The 22326-nt window shown below is 42.4% G+C and overlaps 1 pseudogene across 1 annotated transcript; it reads right to left on the bottom strand.

The window, feature by feature from the left end:
* Positions 1–9851: 9851 nt before the first annotated feature.
* On the bottom strand, positions 9852–22071 carry LOC147829549 (polyadenylate-binding protein 2 pseudogene; annotated as a pseudogene). The gene is made up of 2 exons (XR_015448975.1): positions 17190–22071; positions 9852–15962 (listed from the first exon to the last, which is right to left on the bottom strand). The product of XR_015448975.1 is annotated as a polyadenylate-binding protein 2 pseudogene (transcript).
* Between the last annotated feature and the right edge of the window lie 255 nt (positions 22072–22326).

The following is a 22326-nucleotide window of genomic DNA, read 5'->3' as shown; positions in this document are numbered from 1 at the left end:
CAGGTGTCACACTCTGCTAGGGAGTGGCCTCCGAAGTGGGAGAGGGACCCCTCTATCTGTGGGGTCTGCTATTACCTCCATGTAGAGTCAGAGGTAGACTGGATTAGGGGACATCCAGCTAGTGCCCCCTCGAGTCCGTGGGAGAATTGCTTAGTGTGTGGGAACCTTCAACACGAAATCTGGGGTCAAAAAAGTGGAATGACTTGTGAGAGTACAGAGTAGTATAGGGAAAACGGTTTGTTTGTATTTTGTTTGTACTTTGTATTTGTGTTTGTTTATTTATTTATTTATTTTTGGAAGACAGGGTCTTGCTATGTAGCCCAGGCTGGCCTTGAACTCGAGGTGATCCTTCTGTCTCAGCCTCCTGAGTGCTGGGGTTATAGGCATATGCCACCGCACCCTGCTGGTTACCTTTGTTTTAAACATAATTTATTGACCTCAAACTCCCAGTGATCCTCCTGCCTCAGCCTCCAGGGTGCTAGGACTGAAAATTTAAAATAGCAAACTTAACTAGCAAGTCAGTATAAACTGGCTTCTCCAACACCCCACTGGTCATGTCAAACAAGTAGCAGTGTTTCGAGCACTGTGCTTTGTAATCCTCAGAATCATACGTACACTTCTTATTCAGTGCTTGTGTTGGTGCAATCCTTACTGGAGCGGTTCTAAGTCTTCACTCTGTGAATGAAGTAGTATGACTAAGACTTGCACCTTCCTGACTCCGTGGAGTTAGTGGTGGGCAAGTGACTTGTTTTAGCCCAGAAAGTGTGAAAACACATCACTCTGGGGAGAGAGCTGTAAGGATTAGTACACCGTGTGGCATTCCCCTCTCTACCGAGACGCTCCATTTAGTGGATTCTTGTCAGCCTGAGTCCCTCAGTGAGCAGGAAACAGAGCAGACCTCTCAGGTAAGCCAAAGGGAGAACGTTGTTTGAGTGAGAAATCAAGTTAAGTACCTGAAACGTTTTTTCTCTTTTGGTTTTTGTTTTTTTGGGGTTTTTTTGTTGTTGTTGTTTTTTGGTACCGGAGATTGAACTCGGGTCCTTGTGCTTGTGCAGCAGGTGGTGAAACCACTGAGCTAATTCCCCAGCCCTTTTGTTTTTTTTTTGAGACAGAGTCTCACTGTGTAGTCCAGGCTGGCCTCAAACTCACAGCAATCCTCCTGCCTCAGCCTCCAAGTGCTGGGATTACTGGTGTGTACCACTATGCTGGGCTAAATGACTGAGACTTCTTGGGATGCTTGTTATGCAGGGTGACCTGGAAACTATTTTGACAGATACTGTACCTAATATTTAAGAATCTAGCATATTAGAAAATCTCACAAGTTAGCTTGTTTTATCTGAAATATGTAATTTACATTAGACTTGGAATTTCAAACGGAAGGATGTAAGATAATTTTGAACAGAATTAGACTTGTTCTACCAAGCTGATTTATGACATGAATGCATTTGATTTATGACATTTACAAGAATTGTTTAAATGCTTAAAAAGATTTTGCAAGTATGAGTTGTAAGTCTGTCCTATAAATTATTTGAAGTACTTGGGTAGGTGAGGGCTGTATCACACACATCTGATTTTTTTTTTCTTTTTTTTTTTTTTGGTACCGGGGATCGAACTCGGGTCCTTGCACTTGCACAGCAGGCGGCGAAACCACTGAGCTAAATCCCTGGCCACACATCTGATTTTAATATTAAAATGGATATACACGGGGCAGGGTGGCCCATGCCTGTAATTCCAGCATTCAGGAAGCTGAGAAAGGAGGACTGCTGTGAGTTCAAGGCCAGCTTGGGCTACAAAGCAAGACTCTATCTCAAAAAACAAAACAACAAAAAAAGAAATTTAATTACTACTGGTGGTCTCAGGTTAAAATAGTTTGATTTTTCTTTCTTTCTTTTCTTTTCTTTTTTTTTTTCTTTTTTTTTGACACAGGACCTCACTATGTAATTCAAGCTGGCCTTGAACTCACTATGCAGCCCAGGCTGGCCTTGAACTCAAGGCAGTCCTCCTGCCTCAGCCTCCCTAATGCTAGAATTGCAGGCATGTGCTACCACACCTGGCTTTCATTTATGATTTTCAACTTTATAAAACATGATGTTGAGAAAACAATATGCATTTAGTAGAAACCATACTTTGAATTTTTTTTGTTTTTGTTACTGGGGATTGAACTCGGGACATTGCGCTTGCCAGGCAGGCCTCAGAACCACTGAGCTAAATCCCTAGCCCCCATACTTTGAATTTTAAATCTTGATCTTTTGCAGGCTAGCAATATATGGTAAAATACTCTGTTGGGATACCCAACAGTAGGCTAATGACATTGTTCTCAGCACTTTTTTTTTTTGGAAAAAAGTAAACAAACATATTTATTGATATTAATTAGCAACCTGTCATAGTTATGCAGGGGGAAAAGCCAGCTAACAAAACAAAGTATCACCACCTTGTTTTTGAGACATGGTCTTGCTCTGTAATTCAGGCTGGCCTTGAACTCACTATGTAGCCCAGGCTGGCCTGGAACTCACAGCAATTCTCCTACTTCAGCCTTCTGAGTGCTGGGATTATAGGCCAGGCTCCAGCACCTTCAGGGTAGGCTCAGCTGAGCTGTTAAAAGAGGTGATCAAAATAGACAGTGAAAACCGGGCAAAGTCGCACCACACACTCCTGTGATCCCAGCCCTCAGGACCAAATGATGGGATTGTAACAAATGGCGCAGAGGGAAGAGACCACCAGGCAGACTCGTGAAAGCAAAGAGGTACAGACTCCATTCACCTGGGCAGAGGTGGACTGATGGCAAGCAAGAGGCCATCAGCCCTGAACAAAGAAAAGGCAGAAAGCTTTACAGGGCACTGGCAGAGAGGTCTGGCACGTCTGTCACATACAGGGGTCAGAGCAAACATTTGTGGTGGGGGTCCATGCAGCAATCGAGGCAGATGTATGGATATTTTCAGGTGACTTGGCATTGAAAAGATGCTGTACTTTGTAGTTGTTATCTCTATGTTGGGAACATCCCATCCTGTGTTCTGTGTTCTATCTGTTCTGAGATAGTATGGCTTTTGCTGGGCAAAGACAGCACCTGCATCAGCTGTCTGTTTTGTGTTTTTTTTCCTTTGGTACCTGGGATTGTACTCAGGACCCTGCGCTTGCGAGTCAGACAGAGGCGCCACTGAGCTAAATCCTTGGCCCTTGTGGTTTTTGTATCTTCTCAAACTGTAGCTTGGAATTAAAGAACATATTTATTAACCACTTTACGACCAGGTCAAGCCTGACTGGGATAAGTGTGTTTGAAGCAAGGAGGGGTTACTTTCAGGGGGGTAAGGTCAATATATCATTTACCGTAATCCATTTTTTAAAAAATTAAATGTTCACCATAGTTTTTCATTACATCACATATTTGGTAGTTTATGTGTGTTAAATTCATTTTCTAGTTATCATATTTTCAAAGAGTTGTTTGGAAGATTCTACTCTGTTAATCTTTAAGTAATTGACTGTCAAAGAACATTACTAAATTTATAACTAAAATAAGATTTATAAATTAAACTTAGAAATTTATGAAAATATTTTTAATTTAAAATTTTTTATAGAAAATATTAGTGGAAAGCCCTAATAATTTGGAGGAGCTCTTCTTAAGCAAAACTACTCTCCATCATTAAAAAAAAACTTGATTAATGAGTTCTTGTTCACTCTTCAGGATTTCATAAAAAGAATATTCACCTAAAACTTGAGACCAGAATTCTACTTTTGGTCGTCCCACAACATAATCAGCGTCCTTGAAGAAACTTTATACCTTTTAGTGTTTATGATGCATGAAAATATTTGGCTGGATGATATCTCAGAATAATTTATTGTTGTAGAGATGGAGTCTCTTTACATTGCCCAGACTGGTCTCTAACTCTGCTCAGTGATCCTCCTGACTCAGCCTCCCAGTAGCTGGGCGGTACAACCATGCTCTGCTTCTCTGATCATTTTTTAAAAACAATTTATTTTATTCCTGATCATTTTCATGATACCTTCTTTTTAGATATCTCGTTGCATGACAAACTATCACAGAATTTAATGGCTTAAAACAGTGCTTTAAATTTCCCACAATTCTGTGATTGTCGGGGCTCATCTGGGTGGTCCCTCTGCTGCTGTCCTGTCAGATGGCGCTGTGGTCGTTCGAGGCTCCATCAGGTTAGAATGTCTAAGAGGTCTTCTCTGCCTGGTACGCTGGTGTGGGTGGTGGGGAGAGCAGGCTTGGCTGAGGTGCCGGGCGGACCAGGCCTCTCTCCGTGAGATCTCAGACGTCTCTTCCCCGGTGATCGCTCCAACAGAGCAGCCAGGTTTACTGTCCGGGGAGCCAGGGCTCCTCCTCAACGTGTAGAGCAAAAGCTGAGTATCCAGGCCCAGGGTCTGAGAATTGCGGGAGGGGCTACACGAGGGCGTGGCCTTCAGAAGGAATGGTGTCTGGCGCCATCTTTGGAGGCCCGGGACCAAACCTTTTTCCGGGAACCTTGGGATTTATTTCCCATCCTGTCTTTACTTTGATCAGGGCTTCCTCCTCACTCTGGCAGATGGGACATTTCACATGTTATCAAGTACCTGATTTTCACGAATCCTCTTTAGTGGTTGCATTCAAGTGAAATATATACTATATGTACATTTGTGTGTCTTTAGTTATACCAAGAGGAGAGCGAACGAGAGACTCTAAAATCTCATTTCATTTATTTATTTATTTATTTATTTATTTATTTATTTATTTATTGAGATATGGTCTCACTATGGAGTTCAGGCTGGTCTTGAACTCTATGTATCCCAGGCTGACCTCAAACTCAAGACAAACCTGAGTGCTGGGATTACAGGCATGCCCCACCATACCCAGCTCATTTCATTTATTTGTGATCTTGCGTTTATAGGTGATCTATTTTATTTTCCTAGCAGGTACAGAAGAAGAACTTAAAAATAATAGGAAAAGGAAGAAAAGTTTGAGATAACATGTAAATGTTATGCATGCACATTGTGAATAAAGGTTTTTCTTCCAAAGGAGCTATTCTAGTTTCTGCAGATGACTTTGTCAGGTAAAAGGGCCGAAAACCAAGACCAGACCAGGCCACAACAAGCCTTTATTAGGGGAATAGATCTGCCGGGCTGTCTCTGAACAAAGGAGAGACAAAAACAATATGGCCGGGGCAGGGAGAGTCTTTTATAGAGACTGGGGTGAGGTTTGTCGGGGCTGAGGCGGGGTTGGGTGAGGTAGTGACTAGGGAATGGAGCAGCCTGTGATGTCACTAGGTAGTAGGAGGTGAGCGAGTATTAGGTTACTCTCTAGGCCGGAACAGGCATGCTGGGAAGAAGTGTTTGTTCTTTGGTGGGAGCAACCATCTTGTCATAATGTCACACAGGGGAGGGGGCAAGGCAGGATAGGAAGAGGGGAGCTACTATACATAATAGCTGCTGAGGTAGTGGGAGACCTATCAGACTTTTGTTTGTTTTGAGACGAGCTTTCGCTATGTGGTCCAAGCTGTTCTTGAACTCACTCTATAGGAACCAAACTCGAGGTGATTCTCCTGCCTGAGCATCCAGAGTGCTGGAATTACAGGTGTGCACTACCCTGCCCCCGGTAGAGATGCTTTTGGATTTGACTTGTTGATTTTGGGAACCTCATAACAATAGGCACTTTATTTATATGTATGGCCAGCATTCATGTTGGTCTTTAAGAAAGCTTACAGCTCATCTTAAATCTGTACGCTAATGCTTTGAACTGAGACTTTTATGTTCTGCTTAGTAAAGCAGATTGAGCTCTATTTAGGCAGTCTATGACCTTGAGTTGGGAGGGAAAAGGCTTTCTAAATTTTAGTGGTTTAGATTAGACTGTTGGAGACTGGAGAGAAGTATTACGGGCTATCAAGATGATCTGCATGGACTCTGTGTCTTTGTTTGGAGCAGACGTTTCCACAGTGAGCAGGGGGTGGATGTGACACCTTTTCCTGAACAAGCACCTGAGTGATTGCTGAGGAAACAGGAATGGCAACAGCAAATCAGCACTTCCTAGGATGCCCACACAGCTGGGGCTCAGGGGTGACACATGCTGCAGGTCCCCCAAGCACCACAGAATGGGCGCCCATGGAGTCCTGATATTGTGGATAGTTAAGTTAATTAGATATCTTGTAGGGAGTTAGACAGGGCCACCCCTCGAGGAGCCAATATGGAGGACAATGGAGACGCAATCACTGAAAGCCAGCATTGTAAAAGAAGAGAAACTGCCACACCCGCATAGCGTGAATAGCAGTGATTGATATTCTAAATAGGTATCAATCACCTGGCTGGGAGACCAAGATCTTTCAGGAAGGATCCCTGACCCACCCTTACCTCCACCGAAAATCTTTGCTTATTCCTTGTACTCTTGCTACTTGACTTGCTTCTCCACTGGATCCCCATTTAATATCACTTAAGCGACTATACTTGTCATAATCTTACTGGTTGAGCATAGTTTTGTCCACCTTGTGATGTCTCATTGGATCAGTATTACCTAAGTGACTGTACTTGCAATCTTACTAGTTGACTATTGTTTTCTCTCACCTTGAACCCGCCTCACCGCATGGCTTTGTCCCATAAAACACTTTTGAGAAGTTGGGTGAGAGGGTAACCCACTTTCCAGTCCCCCTTCTGACTCTCTTAAGCAGAAGCTTTCTTTCTTTCAATAAATTTTCCCTACTCTTAACTGTTCCTAGAATTCACTCTTCAAGTTTAGAGAACTTGAACTCGCACTTCAGATACCTAGCAGGTTTGGGAGTTGCATCTCTTCCCCCTTTATCACTGAGAACTTCTAGACTAGAAAGGACTTCCTGAAAGTCTTTGGTATTTCAGTTGTGCCTCAGTTCAGGAACTTGATTCCACAATTCTTGACAATCAAGTTGGATGAGAACTGAATCAAATACAATAGTTAGGTTCAGCCCTGACTTTATAGAAAAATTTGATTGAGCTCTCAACCAGTTCGATTTGCAACCAGAATCTTGGAGAGAATTGACTGCGTGAACCAAGGTACCACTGTATTTTTTTTTTTTTTTTTTTTTTTTTTTTTTTGCAGGGCTAGGGATTGAACCCAGGACATTGTACATGCTAGACAAGCACTCAACCACTGAGCTACAGCCCCTGGCCTCTTTTTAAGACTTAATATTTATTATGAAAATGTTTACACTTAACACATCAACAGAATTCTGCATGCAATGGAATATTGAATGACTTTGTCATTTACAATACCAAGATAAATAGACTTCCCTCACATTTAAAAATTTTTACTTTTAAAATTATTAAATGCCAAGGGACACACAGCATGTAACAGGCTGGTACCAAGGGTGGTAAAATGAATTTACCAATAGTCAAGGAAAGTAGTTGGGCATGGTGGTGCATGCCTGTATTCTCAGTCAGGAAGATGAGGCAAAAGAATTGCTGTGAATTCAAGGTTAGCCTGGGCTACCTAGTGAGTTCAAGGCCAGCCTGAACTAACTGCATAGGAAGACTTTGTCTCAAAAAACCAAAACGAGGGCCAGGGATTTAGCTCAGTGGTTTTGCCACCCACTGTGCAAGCTCAAGGACCCAAGTTGGATCGCCAGTACCAAAAAACAAAACAAAACAAGTATTCTAGGGAGACAGAAAAGTTAAGAGTTTATTGACACACTGCAAGAGAACAACCAGCAAGTCCAAGAGAGGATGACACTACACTGTCAGGGTGAAAGACTGAGAAGTTTATATTTGTTTTTTGGGTTTTTTTGAGAAGTTTATATTTGGTTTCAATGTGAGGGTGCAGAAGAATTATCCTAGGAATGCTGTCCTCAGGTCGTGGTGGTTCTATTGACCATCCATCTCAGCTCTAAAGACAGCAGGTGTTGTTGGAAGACTGAGTAATATTTTGTGTGACAAGGTCCAGTGCTCCTGTGTTGCTAGAAACTGTCTTTCTGGATAAAATTAATTAACAAATGTGTAAAGTTTGACTAATGTTAGTGGCCAAGGGGATCCGAATAAAATAGATATGTTTGTGCTCGAGAGGAACTTTTTATGTTAGATTGGGAAAGGAAAAGAAATAGTATTAAGTCATGACAAGCAGTTAGATCATCTATATTGTATGCATAGCTCTTGTGTCTAGCTTACCAGGTGGGAGGTTAATGTTCTATACAGACTCAACCCTCAGCTGCAATGGGGCCTTTGAAAAAATAATAGCCAGGTGTGGAGGTACACACCTGTAATCCCAGCACTCAGGAGGCTGAGGCAGGAGGAGTGCCCTGAGTTTGAGGCCAGCCTGGGCTACATAGTGAGTTCAAGGTGGCCTGAACTGACTAGCCAGACCCTGTCTCAAAAAAAAATAATAATATGGTAAAATAACCATGATTCCCCACATTAAAGAGTACAGAGAGCTTATAGGTACCTTATACTGAGTTTACCCCACTTTTAACATCTTAATATGACTATACTTGTGCTTCCCAAACTTTCCATTACAGGCCACGCCTTTCTTTTTTGGATGGTACTGAGATTGAACCCAGGGCCTTGTGTATGTTAGGCAAGTGCTCTACTATTGAGCTGCATCTTCTGCTTTTTTTTTTTTTTGAGAGCTAAAAGACAAATTTTATTGAGCCCCTCCTTATACGCTACTCTTACAATAATTGAAAACTGAAGTCTTTTTCTAGTCTGTGAAAGTATTTTTCAATCTTTTATTTGGAATTAGGTCCCTGTTCTGTGTTATACTTCATCTAATCCCAGTTCTCTATGCAGAGTCTGAAGGATCATATTTGAGATACTTAGAGACATCAAAAACTGGTTCTGCTATGAGAACATTCAATCACAATAAACTATACTCAAGAACTGAAACAGAGTTCTGGACACCCATGCACTGGTCCTGTGATTTCTAGATCGAGGGGACATCTGGGAGGGGAAGGCAGGGCAGGTGGCTACTGATCAGTGCCACAGAAATGATTCTGTGTTTGGGTCACCATGCAATTGTGCTGAATAGCAGCAACTCAGTATTAGCCCACGTTTTCCCTGTAATATACTGGTCACATGACTTTGTGTTCATTAGATTATTTTTACTTCTCCCCAAATATATTATCAGGTCTATGAAAGCGAGGTATGTGCTTAATTTATGGAACTATAGAGCCCAGAATTTCCTAGCACTCTGGGTCTCATGAAATCGAAGAATGAAGTCAAGGACAAAGGAGGCAGATAGGAGGAAGGAATGTTTATTAAGAAGAAAGAAATGATGCCGGGGATTTAGCTCAGTGGTTCCACCGCCTGCCTTGCAAGTGCAAGGTCCCAAGTTCTATCCCAGGTGCAAAAAAAAAAGAAGAAATAGCTCCCAATAGTCAAGAGGGAACCAGAAAATGGGTTGCCACTGGGACACTCTGCCTAGGAGAGTTTTTTGTTTGTTTGTTTTGAGAAGAGTCTCACTATGTAGTTCAGGCTGGCCTTAAACTTGTGGTGATTCTCCTGCCTTAGCCTCCCAAGAGCTGGGGTTATAGGTTTGTGCCACCATGCCCAGCTTTTTTTTTTTTTTTGTACCGGGGATCGAACTCAGGACCTTGTGCTTGCAAGGCAGGTGGCAGAACCACTGAGCTAAATCCCTGGCATGCCCAGCTTTGTCTAGGAGGTTTTTTTGTTTTTTTGTCTAGGAATTTTTATACCAAGAAATGACTAGGGTTCAGACCACTCTGAATCAACTAAGGCCAACCTATAGGACTAAACCTTTCTTAAACTAGAAATGGGCCTAGGAGAAATCAAGGCCTGTAGCAAGCTTCTGTCTACCAGTGTCCCTCGGCCTCTATTCTAAGTGGTTTATTAAAAGAACAAAGTGAAAAGGAAAAAATGTTTTCCAGATAGGAACAGAAGTTGTCAGATAATCCATCACCTCGTTGATTACCTCGCTCATTACATCCCTGGATTTAATTGTCTATCTGGTTCTTATTAACTTTTTTTTTTTTTTGGTACCAGGGATCAAACTCCAGACCTTGTGCTTTCGAGGCAGGTGGTGGCACCACTGAGCTAAATCCCCCCCAGTCCCATTAATTCTTGATCTCAAGCTCTTGATTATCAGACTAAAGCCTGATCATCCTGATTCTACCTTGGGCTCAGACCCTCCCTAGCTTCCTGCTGTCTTCTGCCTAATTTGCCTGTCTATAATAGCACAATACATGAAAAATGAGGAAGACACATTAAGACAAATTAAGATATTTAAGTTCTAGTCCCAGACTTGTCCTGTAATTAGCCGTGTAATTTTAGCAATCAGCTTACTCTGGTGTCAGGGTCTTTTCTATAAAACAAAATTATTAAAACTTTTTGGCCTATCTCTGAAACTTCATAAGGAGTTTGCAAAAATTTCAAAATATGCAATAATAAGGAAATTACATCTTGACAAATATATGAGTGCCTGTTATATGCAAAAGACATAATTTGCAAAGTCTGTTGGGAAATGAAAAGTGATTCAACAGTCTTGCTTGTGAAGAAGTCTAGTGAAGATCTTCTTTGCCATACCATACTACAAAAGAGAATTAGGTAAGTACTCTACAGATAAGGCATTTCGGAAGTGCAGAGAGAGGAGTCATGTATTCCAATTGCCATATTGGTATACTGTAAGACTTATTATAATCTCTTTCCCAAATTCTATGATTTAATTAATAAAGATTGATATATAATTTAGGTGAATAAATAATATTTTAAAGCTGTTGTCATTCCTGAAGCATAGAAAGTTATTTCTAATTATTATGATTACAATAGTTATCTTTCTTATAGTTGCTATTATTAGCAGTTTTATAATATTTATGTGGATTGGGCTAAGAAATCTAAATATATTATCTCAGTGAATTGCTACCACAATCCTACAAAGTGATATCATCCCATTTTATAGATAGGCCAGTTGAGGCTGGGTTCAGTCAAGTAATTTACTTCAGGTCATACCTTTAGTGATCTTGCCTAGATTGTACTCAGGTTTGACAACTCCAAAGCTTTTTATCTTAAGTGTCATTTAAAAGAATATTCATGTTGATAGCAGCACAATTTATAACAGCTAAATCTTGGAGGTGGCCTATATGTCCATCAACAAATAAATGGATAAAGAAAATATGATATTCATACACAATGGACTACTACTTTACCACAAAGTAGGATACACTTGAGTCATTTGTAGGAAAATGAGTGCATCTTGAGACCTTAATGTTAAGTAAAATAAATCAGACACATAAGCTTAAATATCACATGGTTCCTTTTACATGAGAAATCCAAAATATAAATAGCAAAAAAAAAAATTACAAAGATAGATATTTGATAGTAGGGAGATAAATCTTCCTCAAATGGGAAGGGAATCAAAAGATGAAAAGAGGAGAGGGGAAGAGGATGAAAAAAGAACTGAGATGTAGATGTGTATGTACCAACTCCCCGTAAGAGATGTAATCAGTGTGTAATCAGTGTAATCAGGCCTGGTGGCGCACACCTGTAATCCCAGCACTCAGGAGGCTGAGACAAGAGGATCACCATAAGTTTGAGGCCAGCCTGGGCTACCTAGTGAATTTAAGGCCAGCCTGAACTGCATGGCAAGACCCTGTTTTGAAACACCAAAAAAAAAAAGGAGGAAGAAGAAGAAGGTAATTGTTATGTACTGATGTACTGTAGACATGTACTAATAAAAAATTAAAACTGAAAAAAAAATAATGGGCTGGTGCAATTTTCTTGGATCACAAACCATTTGGTAGCTTTTTACCCACCATATAAGAATTTTTTTTTTTTGGTACCAGGGATCGAACTCTGGTCCTTGCACTTTTGAGGCAGGTGGAGGAACTACTGAGCTAAATCCCCGGCTAAGATTTTTATTAAATACAATACTTCAAAAGACTGTATTTAGTTTGGAAAAAAAGACTGTATTTAGTTTGAAAATATTTTTCTCAAAATATTCCAGTCAAAAAATATCTTCATCAGTCCTGGTGTGTCAGGTATGGATGAACTATTGCCTCGCAGCTCCAAATTCAACCTTTTAAAAAAAAAACCAACAACTTTAGGGCCAGGGATTTAGCTCAGTGGTTCTGGTGCCTGCCTCACAAGCACAAAGTCCCGAGTTCAATCCTTGGTACCAAAAAAAAAATTAAAAAATAACTTTATTCATGACACATATTTTTTAAAAATTCCCACCCCCTGGAAATGAGCTAAAAAAATAAACAAAATCCACCTCCCGCCTCCCTGTTCCCACTTCCTCCCATTCCCTCCAAATAAAAGGGAAAGAAAGGCAAAGAAAAAAAAAAACCCAAAACAAGGTAGTGCATTTCTCCGGGGGAAGGGGAATTTACACTGGAGCCACTGGAAGCTGAACGGAGATCTTCCTGCTACAGAAACCTGTAAAGAATGACACTCAAAACAGAAAAAGAAACACAAAAGGAAACAAAATAGATCACCAGGCAATCTGGAGGGCAGGGAGCCAAAAGAAGGTTGGGGTAGGTGGTAAACCTGGCAGGACAGGAGCAGGCGGGAGGGGACTGTGAAAGGCAGGGAGAAAATGGAGGGAAGGTAACAGAAGAAAGCATAACAGCTTGGTGTCCTTCCAGAGCCCTGGGTAAAAAAAAAAAACCCCTCCTACCACCCATGCCCACCTACCCTTGAGCAGCCCCCAAAGGGGTCAAGTAGGGCAGGGAAACATGGGCAGCAGCTTGCACAGTTGAGAAGTGCCCATGGCGAATCCCCAGAGTGAATGAGCAGCCCCTGCCCCACTCCCTGGGCCTTCCCCTACTCCCCAAAGCAGGTCCCTCCTCAGCAGTTAGTTATGGGATTCTCCCCTCTTCCACAGTGTATCTTTCTTTAAAAAATATTTTTTTTCCATCAAGGTCATCTTCTGTTTTGCTTTTCTTTTTTAAAATTCTTTTCACCCCCCTTCTTTCCTTTTTTCCCCTCTCTCTCCTCCTAATACACACTTTTTTTTAGGAAGGGGAATACCATGATGTTGCTCTAGCCCGGCCCCTGTAGACAAGACCTTGGGGACTGCTGTTAAAACCACTGTAGAGAAGGAAAAGGAAAAATTATGGGAAAAGAAAAATATTGGAAACGAAATCTATGTAAATAGGAAAGGGCGCACAGGTAATGGGAAAAAAATAAGAACCAAGATACATCATGTACAGGTACAAGCACCCAATGATAAATGTAAACGTATTGTATACCTAAAATGTACCAATAAAAGAATTTAAAAGGAAAAAAAAAAAAAGCCACTGTAGAATCGAGAGCGGGAACTGTTGTAGGTGGTGGTCCCGGCACGGTAGCGGCCCGCGGGAAACCTTGGTCTGTTGTGCTGATGCCTGGTCTATTGGTTCGTTTCGGGATCACCTTGATTTGTCTTCCTCTAAATAGGGACTCGTCTAAGGCCAGGGAAGTCCTCGCTGACTCTTTGTCTGAGAACTCTATACACGCAAACCCTTTGGGATGGCCACTAAATTGGTCACAAAGCACGGTGACACGGTTGACTGAACCACAGCCATGCAAGTGAGCTACTAGCTCTTCTGCTGTTGCTCCATAGTCCACATCGCCAACATAGATAGAACGAGCATCAGCCTCCATTCTCTCTTCAATAGACATGATCACTGGGCCAGCATTGCCTGGAGGTGGACTCATACTCATCTCCTTCTCTACCTCGCTCTGCAGCTCTTTTAGCTTCTCAGCTTCTTCCTCCATCTCCTTGACTCGAGCTTTGATGGCTTCCAGCTCCAGGTCCTCAGTGGCGCTGTCCCCCGGGTCACTCTGCACAAGCCCAGGCTCTTCCTCCTCCTCTTGGCTACCGACGGCTCCGAGCCAGGCCCAGGGCCAGGAGCTCCCGGGGGCGGGGACGCGGGGCGGGGGCGGCTCCTCTTTGGTCTCGGTTTCCGGCTTGGGCTCCAGCAGCAGCTCCCCAGGCTACAGTTCCTCAGACTCCACGCCATTCCCGTAGTCCCCTGCACTAGCCCCAGGCACTAGATGGCGCCTCCGCCCTGGCCCGGAGCCCCGACCACCCTCAGCCCCTGCTGCTGCCGCCTCCAACGCCGCCATCGCCTCGCGGACTGGCCAAATTCAACCTTTTTGCCTGTTCTGTGAAAATGGATCTGGGCCTTCACATCAACTGGCACTGAAACTTTGCCAATGGAGGGCACTGGAGAGACACTGCATGAGAAAAGGATCTCATCTCTCGATTCCTGCCTCTTGCTTGAATGCCCGTGTAGCTTCCTCCAACATCAAGCCCTTTGATGGCATATGTGACATCCCCAGTGTCCAGCTCCTGTTGCCAAGGGGCTTCTCCAGTGTCCTGCTCCAGAAATGCTTGGCAGCCCAGCAGCAGGGCTCCTGGTGTCCCCTTCAGGTGAGCTCATGGTGGCATGAACAGTGGGGACTGATTTGTTGGCAGTGCCACAGCAACCCTCCAGCTGTCCAATGAGCCATGGCTGAGCACTCTCAAACAAGGTCTGGAGTGCAACTCTAGGGGCCATGGGGCTCTTTCTTTGGTGCTCAGACTCAGCCCGGGGTGATGGCTGTGATACACAATAGGTGATCAAAATATGATGAATGTTTAAACAAAAAATTATTGTGGTAAAAAACACATTGCCATTACTCCTGCTCAAAATATTTCTTCTCACTTTGAACACACTTATCCCATTGTTCTTGGCACTTTTTGAAGCAATTCATGTCTTTTCATGTCTTCCCTGATGTGCTGAATTGATGCAAAATGTTGACAGAATTTCTGTCAAATAAAAACATTACAGTTTGTCCTCATCCACTTCATTCACCAGATCTGACACTGTGTGACTTCTGGCTTTCCCCCAAAATCAAAATGACTGTGAAAGGTAAAAGCTTTGAGTCAGTTCAGAACATCAAGGCCAGCTCAGTGGCCCAACTAAAGACACTCCAGAAAGAGGACTTCCAGAACTACTTACCTACTTACCTTCACAGCCTAGCTCCAGTATTGTTTTTGTGAAACTTCTTTGGCAGAGTTATTCATATACCTCTATTTTATTTATTTTATTTTTTTGGTATCAGGTTTCAAACTCAGGACCTTGGGACTGCGAGGCAGGCGGCAGAATCACTGAGCTAAATCCCCAGCCCTATTTTATTTTATTTTAAAAATTAATTTTATTGGTACATTTTAGGTGTACAATATAATGACATTCATCATTGGAAATTTGCACCTTTACATAATCCATCTTGGTCTTATTTTTCTCCCCCTTCCCCTGCCCTCCCTTCAACCCCTCCACCCCTCCCTATTTACAAAGACTTTGTTTCCATTTTTTCATTTTCTCATATTAATTCCATTCCCTTCTTTCCTTTCCCCTACCCCTCCCACTTCCCCTTCCTCTTTGCCCCTTTTCTTCCTATTTCACATTATCTATTATACTTTTTAGTCACTATTTACACTTCCAGTTTCTCACACCAGAGAAACTATTTGTATTTACAAGTGTGCCCTATTTATTTCACTTAAGAGTTTTTCCTCAATGTGCATCCATTTAGCTATAAATGTCTCTAGTTTCTCATTCTTTATGGCTGAGTAGGACTCCATTTTATAAAGAAAACCACATTTTCTTCATCCAGTCTCCAGTTGATGGGCAATTGGGCTGCTTCCAAGTTTCAGCTATTACAAATTGTGCTGCTATAGGAGCCAGGGATTTAGCTCAGTGGTTCCAGCGCCTGCCTCACAAGCACAAGGTCCTGAGTTCGATCCCCAATACCAAAAAAAGGTACTAATAAAAAAATTTTTTTTTAATTGTGCTGCTATAAACATGGGTGCACATATATCACTGTAGTATTATTCTTTTAATTCTTTGGGGAAGATCCCCAGCAGGGGAATAGCTGGGTCAAATGGGACTTCCAGTCCTAGTTCTTTGAGGTATTTCCACACTGATTTCCATGGTGGTTGCAGCAGTCTACACTCCCACCAGCACTGGAGCAGGATTCCTCTTTCTCCACAGCCCTGGCTGCATTTCTTATGGTTGATTTCATGATAGCAGCCATTCTTCCTGGGGGTGATGAAATGAACAGACATTTCTCAGACAAAGAAGTAGAAATAGCAAATAAACAAATGAAAAAATGTTCAACATCACTGGTCATTTGAGAGATGCATATACCTCTATTTTAGCACCTGGCATATAGTGTCTTATTTTCTCCAAATGGATAATAAGATCTTTGAAGACAAGGGCTGTGTCTTGTTTATTCTTTCTTTCTTTTTTTTAAGACAGGATCTTGCTATGCAGTTCAGATTGGCCTTGAACTTACTATGTAGCCCAGGCTGGCTTCAAATTCACAGGACTCCTCCTGCCTCAGGCTCCTAAGTGCTGGGATTACAAGAGTCTGCCACCAGGCCTGACTGTCCTGTTTATACTTATACTCCTCGCCTCTGAAACAGTGCCCAAAACATTAATGAATGTTAAGTGAATCAATTTCTTTATATACAATGCAAGAAGTGGAAAAAGTTCTAAAGCTATTATCATTTATGATAATTGGCTCTGATAAACTCAGTTTTGTTTTGTTTTGTTTTTGTTTTTGTTTTTGGACCAGATTATGAAAATCTGGCTACTCAGAGAATCAGTTCTACTCTTGCAATTACAGGATTTCCAGAGCCTGATTTACTCTGACCAGCTTAAAAGCAGAGTAGATCCTCAAGCTTCTATGCCTAGACCAATGAGCCAAGAAGCTATTCCCAGTCTCAAGATTTCTAATCAATTCCTTCCCTACAGAAACTGCATCAGGTTCCAGATGTCAGAGATTAGATGGACTAGGGAGGTCTTGGAGAGTTCCTTGGCTTTCAGAACTTCATTTTTCTCACCAGTGTCTGCCTCACACAGGATGATTAAATGACATCATGCAAATAAAGCTTGCACAGTGCCTGACGACAAATGAACACAAAAATATTAGGGGCCATCAACTTCCCTTTGTGCTCAGCTTTTGCCACAGTCAGCAGATCCTCCTTGAGCTCTTTTCTGGAGAGGATGTTTAGCTATCAGTCCCAGCCTGGACACCCTGATAGTGCACTTCTGCCAACTTGGAGTTGTGGACACCGGTCTCTACCCATTCTCTGCTATCTAATGATCTCATTTTAGGATTTGAGGCATCCTTAGTCTATTTCCCCAGCTCAAGCTGTCTCTCAGATTCACCTTTGTCCTCAGGGCACTTGTCTGGCCGCTGTGTCCTGCGGGATCCTTCCAGTCCCTCCTCAGTCCCCCTTTCCAACTCGGGCCCTGCCTTACCCCAAGTCTCTCCCCACAGCTGATCCCGACCGGACGCGCTCCATGACAGTCCAGAAGTACCACACGAGGAAGGTGTCTCGGCCCTTTTCCTCCCAAAGTAGAGCTAGTTGGGAAATTTCTAATCAGAAGTAAAATGACACTTGGGGTGCGTGTAGTCGATGTGGAAGTCAATGCACTGCTAACAGTGGTTTGTTTTCTGTTTTTGTTGCCTAGAGAGGAAGAAACATTGGCCCGAGTGCCTCTGTGCCTCAGAGACTGCGGGCTAGCCTTTTTGGCTTCCTCCACGGTAACTAACTAACGTTACTATGGGAGCCTCTGCCCTTGGATGTGGCCCCGAGGAGTTCAAATCCTAGCCGGGCAGCTGGCCCAACCCTCAGGGTTTCCATATTAAAATAGCTGTGGTGGGCGTGGTGGCGCAGGCCTGTTATCCCAGCACTTAGAGGCTGAGGCAGGAGGATTGCTGAGAGTTCAAAGGCAGCCTGGACTGCATCATGAAACCCTGTCTCAAAAAACCTAAAACAAAAACAAAACCTAAATAAACTAATTAATTAATAAAATAAAACAGGGGTTGCAATAACAGCAGCTACTAAAAGAAAATTAGATACACAAAAATTGCTCAGCCCAGTACCTGATACAGAACCAATACCTTGTTGAAAGCCAGCTCTCTCTCCATGTCCCTGTCACCCCCTCCCTGAGCCACTGCCATCAAAGAGCGATTCCTGCACAGAGCAGCAGGAAATGTCTTCCCGGACTCTGGCCAAGGTGGCTTATGAATCACTGTGTGACCCTCCCAGGGATCCTCAGAAACTCCAGACCCATGCATGTGAGTACCCCCCACCACTTGATGGCTACACTTTAAAAAATTGTGCTAAAATTTCCATGACATAAAATTTAATATTTCAATCTTTTTTTTTTTTTTTTTTTGGAGACAGGGTCATGCCATGTAGATCAGGCTAGCCTTAAACTCTCTATGTAGCCCAAGCTGGCCTCGAATTTATAGCTAGTCTCCTGCCGCAGCGTCTTAAGTGCTGGGATGACAGACCTGTGCCATCATGCCTGACATTTTTTAAAATATTGGATCATCTTTAGGGATGTCCAGAATTCTTATAAAATGATCAAAACTTATATTTCAAGTTCAGAATTTAGATTTCAAGTTTTTAAAAATCCATTTAAACCATAAAGGAAGGGATGCCAGGGATGGAGGCATGTGCCTGTAATCCCAGCACTTGGGAAGCTGAGGCAGGAGGATCATCATGAGTAAAAGGCCAGCCTGGGCTACATAGTGAGTTCAAGGCCAGCCTGAACTACATAGTGAGATCCTGTCTCAACAAGCCAAACCAAAATAAAACAATAAAGAAAGGATTTTGGTTTATACAGTAGAATCTGATTTCAGGTATGTTTTAATACAATAGCTCAAGTGATTTCAACAATTAACTTGTTTCTATTTTTTTTCCCTCTGCCCTCTGCTGCACTGGTTTGTTTGTTTGTTTGTTTGTTTTGGTACCGGGGATCGAACTTGGGTCCTTGCACTTGCACAGCAGGCGGCGAAAACACTGAGCTAAATCCCCAGCCCCTCTGTTTGATTGATTGATTTCTTTCTTTTTTTGGTGCTGGGGATCGAACTAAGGACCTTGCACTTGGAAGGCAGGTGTGGTGCCACTACATCCCCGGCCCTGGATGACTGATTTCTATTTACTTATTTTGTGGTGCTGGGGATCCAATCCAGGGCACCGAGCATGCTAGACAAGCACTCTACCAGACCTACATCCCCAGCCCTTGCACTGGTTTTATTACTCATGAAGTGAATTTCTGGCAGCTCCAGGCCCAACTCACAGTTATAGAATGGCTACTACAGTAACCAGGTCAGACCTCCAATCCTTACAGCCAGTCTTCAGGAGAAGAAGGCGTCTCATGGAATGCCCAATGGTGGAAAAGAAATCCACTCCCTGGCCAGATGTCTCAATGTCTCTGCTTTTTTGGTACCGGGGATCAAACTTGGGACCTTGCACTTGAGGGGCAGGCACCATAACCACTGAGCTAAATCCCCGGCCCTGTATCTAGTTGCTTTAAACTGCACTGTGGGCCTATTTTGGAAACATCAATGATAACCAAGAAAGCTAGGGTTTAGGAACTGGCTTAAGCCAATTATAACTCATCCTAGAATTGGAACTTGTCTCTCCCACTCTTACCAAATAGCTGGTGTATGAGAGGAGTGCTTCTTTCAAAGTAAACTCTGGAGCTCTTTCCTGGAGAAAGAAGGTCCACCATGGACACTTGGTTCTGCCTCCTATCAGGGGTTCCCACCCACCACCCCAATCAGAGTGATTTCTTGTCTTCTACTCCTTGACTTATTCCAGAAGACTGTTCGAACTGGCTGGTGCCCCGACCTCTGTCTCCATTGCTGCTCATATTAACAACAGGAAGACAAGACATGGACAATCATTGATCCTGAGAATGAAGGGATCCTTCAACCACCCAAGAATGAAGGGGTCTTTCAATGAATCTGAGTTAGAGCTGGCAGCCCAGCTCCATGGAAGTTGAGTCACCACATTCCCTGAAACTCAGCCTTGAGAAACTCATGACCCGTCAAAGAAGAAGACACAATTTTAGTGGGTTTTGTTTGTTTGTTTTTGAAACAGGATCTTGCTATGCAATTTGGGCTAGACTTGAACTCACTATGTAGCCCACTATGTAGCTAGCCTTGAACTCACAGCAATCCTCCTGTCTCGGTCTCCCGAATGCTGGGATTTCAGGTGTGTGGCACTATACCCAGCTGGAAAATACAATTTTAGAATCTAAAGTCAACTTTGGACTTTAGACAAGCAAAGCTAATGGTATATGGCCCCAATCTTATTGTGCAACAGTTTTAGTGCCCTGAAAACAGAAAGAATTTTGAATTTTTCAGATGTGCACAAGAATGTGTACCTGCCATACCTCAAACTGAGCTGGTCTTCTGCTAATCTTTTCAAATCCACAGATTGCTCCAGAACAAGAGGCTTTTGTTTTTTATTATGCTGACACACTTTTTTAATGCTCTCAGAGTTACAGTGCTTGCTTTCTAAAAGCTTTCCTTTCTAAAGGAGAGGACTAAAAGAAATAACCTTTAGGAATTTGCAAGAAAAGAATCAAATTATACTGCTATATTGATTTCTAAAATTCTTATTCCATTTACAATGACATAACCATACCCACTATTGAAAAACATCCCTTTTAAGAGTTTTCATTTAGTTTTTGAAAAGCAAGTGCTCATTTCTGCTGTGTTTCAATTGCCTTTCACACCTTCTGGCTATCACTGACCCTCACGGATGATGCTGGTGACAGTGTACTTTAATTACAAAGCACCTAAAAAGAAATAAGCAGCATCTCAAGTGCTGATTGTGCTGCACCTACACAAATGAGAATATGATTACTTAAATCTGTGAAGTTTAAATCTTTTGAGCCATGAATACATCAGAAATACAAGATAAATGTCATCTTAACATTTCATGTCTTTATGAGATGACCACTTTCTACTCAAATCTAGCCAATTTGATTTCAGTGTTTGGACCATTAGAAAGGCATTTTTTAGAGTCCATGTTGTTGCACACATACACACACACAGCGTTGTTTTTTTTTGGTACCGGGGATCGAACTCGGGTCCTTGTGCTTGCACAGCAGGTGATGAAACCACTGAGCTAAATCCCTGGCCCTACACAGCCTTATATGTACATGCTTTTGCTGTTTTTCTTCTTATATATAATAGGAGTTAAAATTTTAATTTCAATATGTATTTCTCACTAAAGTTGACAAAGGAAGCAACACATAAAGTTTCTTTTACTTTTTAAACTGGACACACTGGTGCACGCCTATAATCCCAGCACTCTGGAGGCCAAGGCAGGAGGATCACAAGTTTGAGTCCAGCCTGGGCATTTTAGCAATTTAATAAGACCCTGTCTCAAAAGAAGAGTGAGCGGGCTGTAGCTCAGTGCAAAGGTCCTGGCTTCAATCCCTAGGACAATCAATCAATCGATATATATTATTTTAAAAAATGGATCTATTGAAATATAAATGACATGGGCTGGGGATTTTGCTCAGTGGTTCTGCCGCCTGCCTCGCAAGCACAAGAACCCAAGTTCGATCCCCGGTACCAAAAAAAAAAAAAAGAAAGAAAGAAAGAAATATAAATGACATGATAAACTGCATACTTTTTTTTTTTTGGAACAGGCATCGAACTCGGGACCTTTAAAGTTTTGATTTTGTAAGTTTTGACATATGTGCACATTGATGAAATCTCACTAACCTTGGAGACAGTGAACGTAATCGCCTCCAAAGTTCCATTTACCTCTTTTGTAATCTCCCCTTTGTCCCCAGCCTCCTTCCCAAGCAACCACAGATCTGCCTTGCATCAGTAAAGGCAGAACATTTTACGTAAGTGGGATTATACAGAATGAACCCTTTTATGTCCAGCTTCTTTTATTCAGTATAGTCATTTCAAGACTCATCCACATCACCACACCAATCGTTTGTCCTTTATTACTGTTGAACAACAAGTAATCTGGAGTTTAAGAACTGATCTTTAAATCTATAAAACAAGTTTGTTTAATCTTTTACTTTAGAACAGTCTTTAAGGCCTCTCCTCCCCCAGAGAACCAAACAGACTATGGAGCATGAGCCCCAGCACAGAAAAATGGACCCACATTTCAAGGCCTTTTCTTTTTGGATTTTTTTTTTTTATATATATAGGCTCTTGCTATGTAGTTCAGGCTGGCCTTAAACTCACTGAGATCCTCTTGCCTCTGCTTCCCGAGTGCTAGGATCGTAGGTGTGTGCCACCATGCCTGTCTCTTTCAGGTTTTTTGAGACAGTCTTGCTATGTGATTGAGGTTGGCCTTGAAATCATCACATAGCCCAACTCACCATGTAGCCTTGACCTTGTGGTTATCATCCTGCCTCAGCCTCCTGAGTGTTGGGATTACACACGTGCACCACCACACCTGGCTTTACCTCCTGTTCTTTGTGTCTCTTCTCACAGCACGTTGGAGCAGCCTTTCCTTCTTCCTCTTGCTCTGTGGACCTCTGTGGAGCTGGAGGTTGGTTAATAAATACAGAAACACGGGAGCTACCCCAGCCTTTCTTCATTGTTTGCTTTACTAAGCTC

This window comes from Heterocephalus glaber, unplaced genomic scaffold, assembly GCF_053883595.1.
Source record: "Heterocephalus glaber isolate CG9 unplaced genomic scaffold, H.glaber_assembly_v1.0 deba00000594, whole genome shotgun sequence".
NCBI classification, from domain to species: domain Eukaryota; kingdom Metazoa; phylum Chordata; class Mammalia; order Rodentia; family Bathyergidae; genus Heterocephalus; species Heterocephalus glaber.
This window is presented reverse-complemented; position numbering and strand designations above follow the sequence as displayed.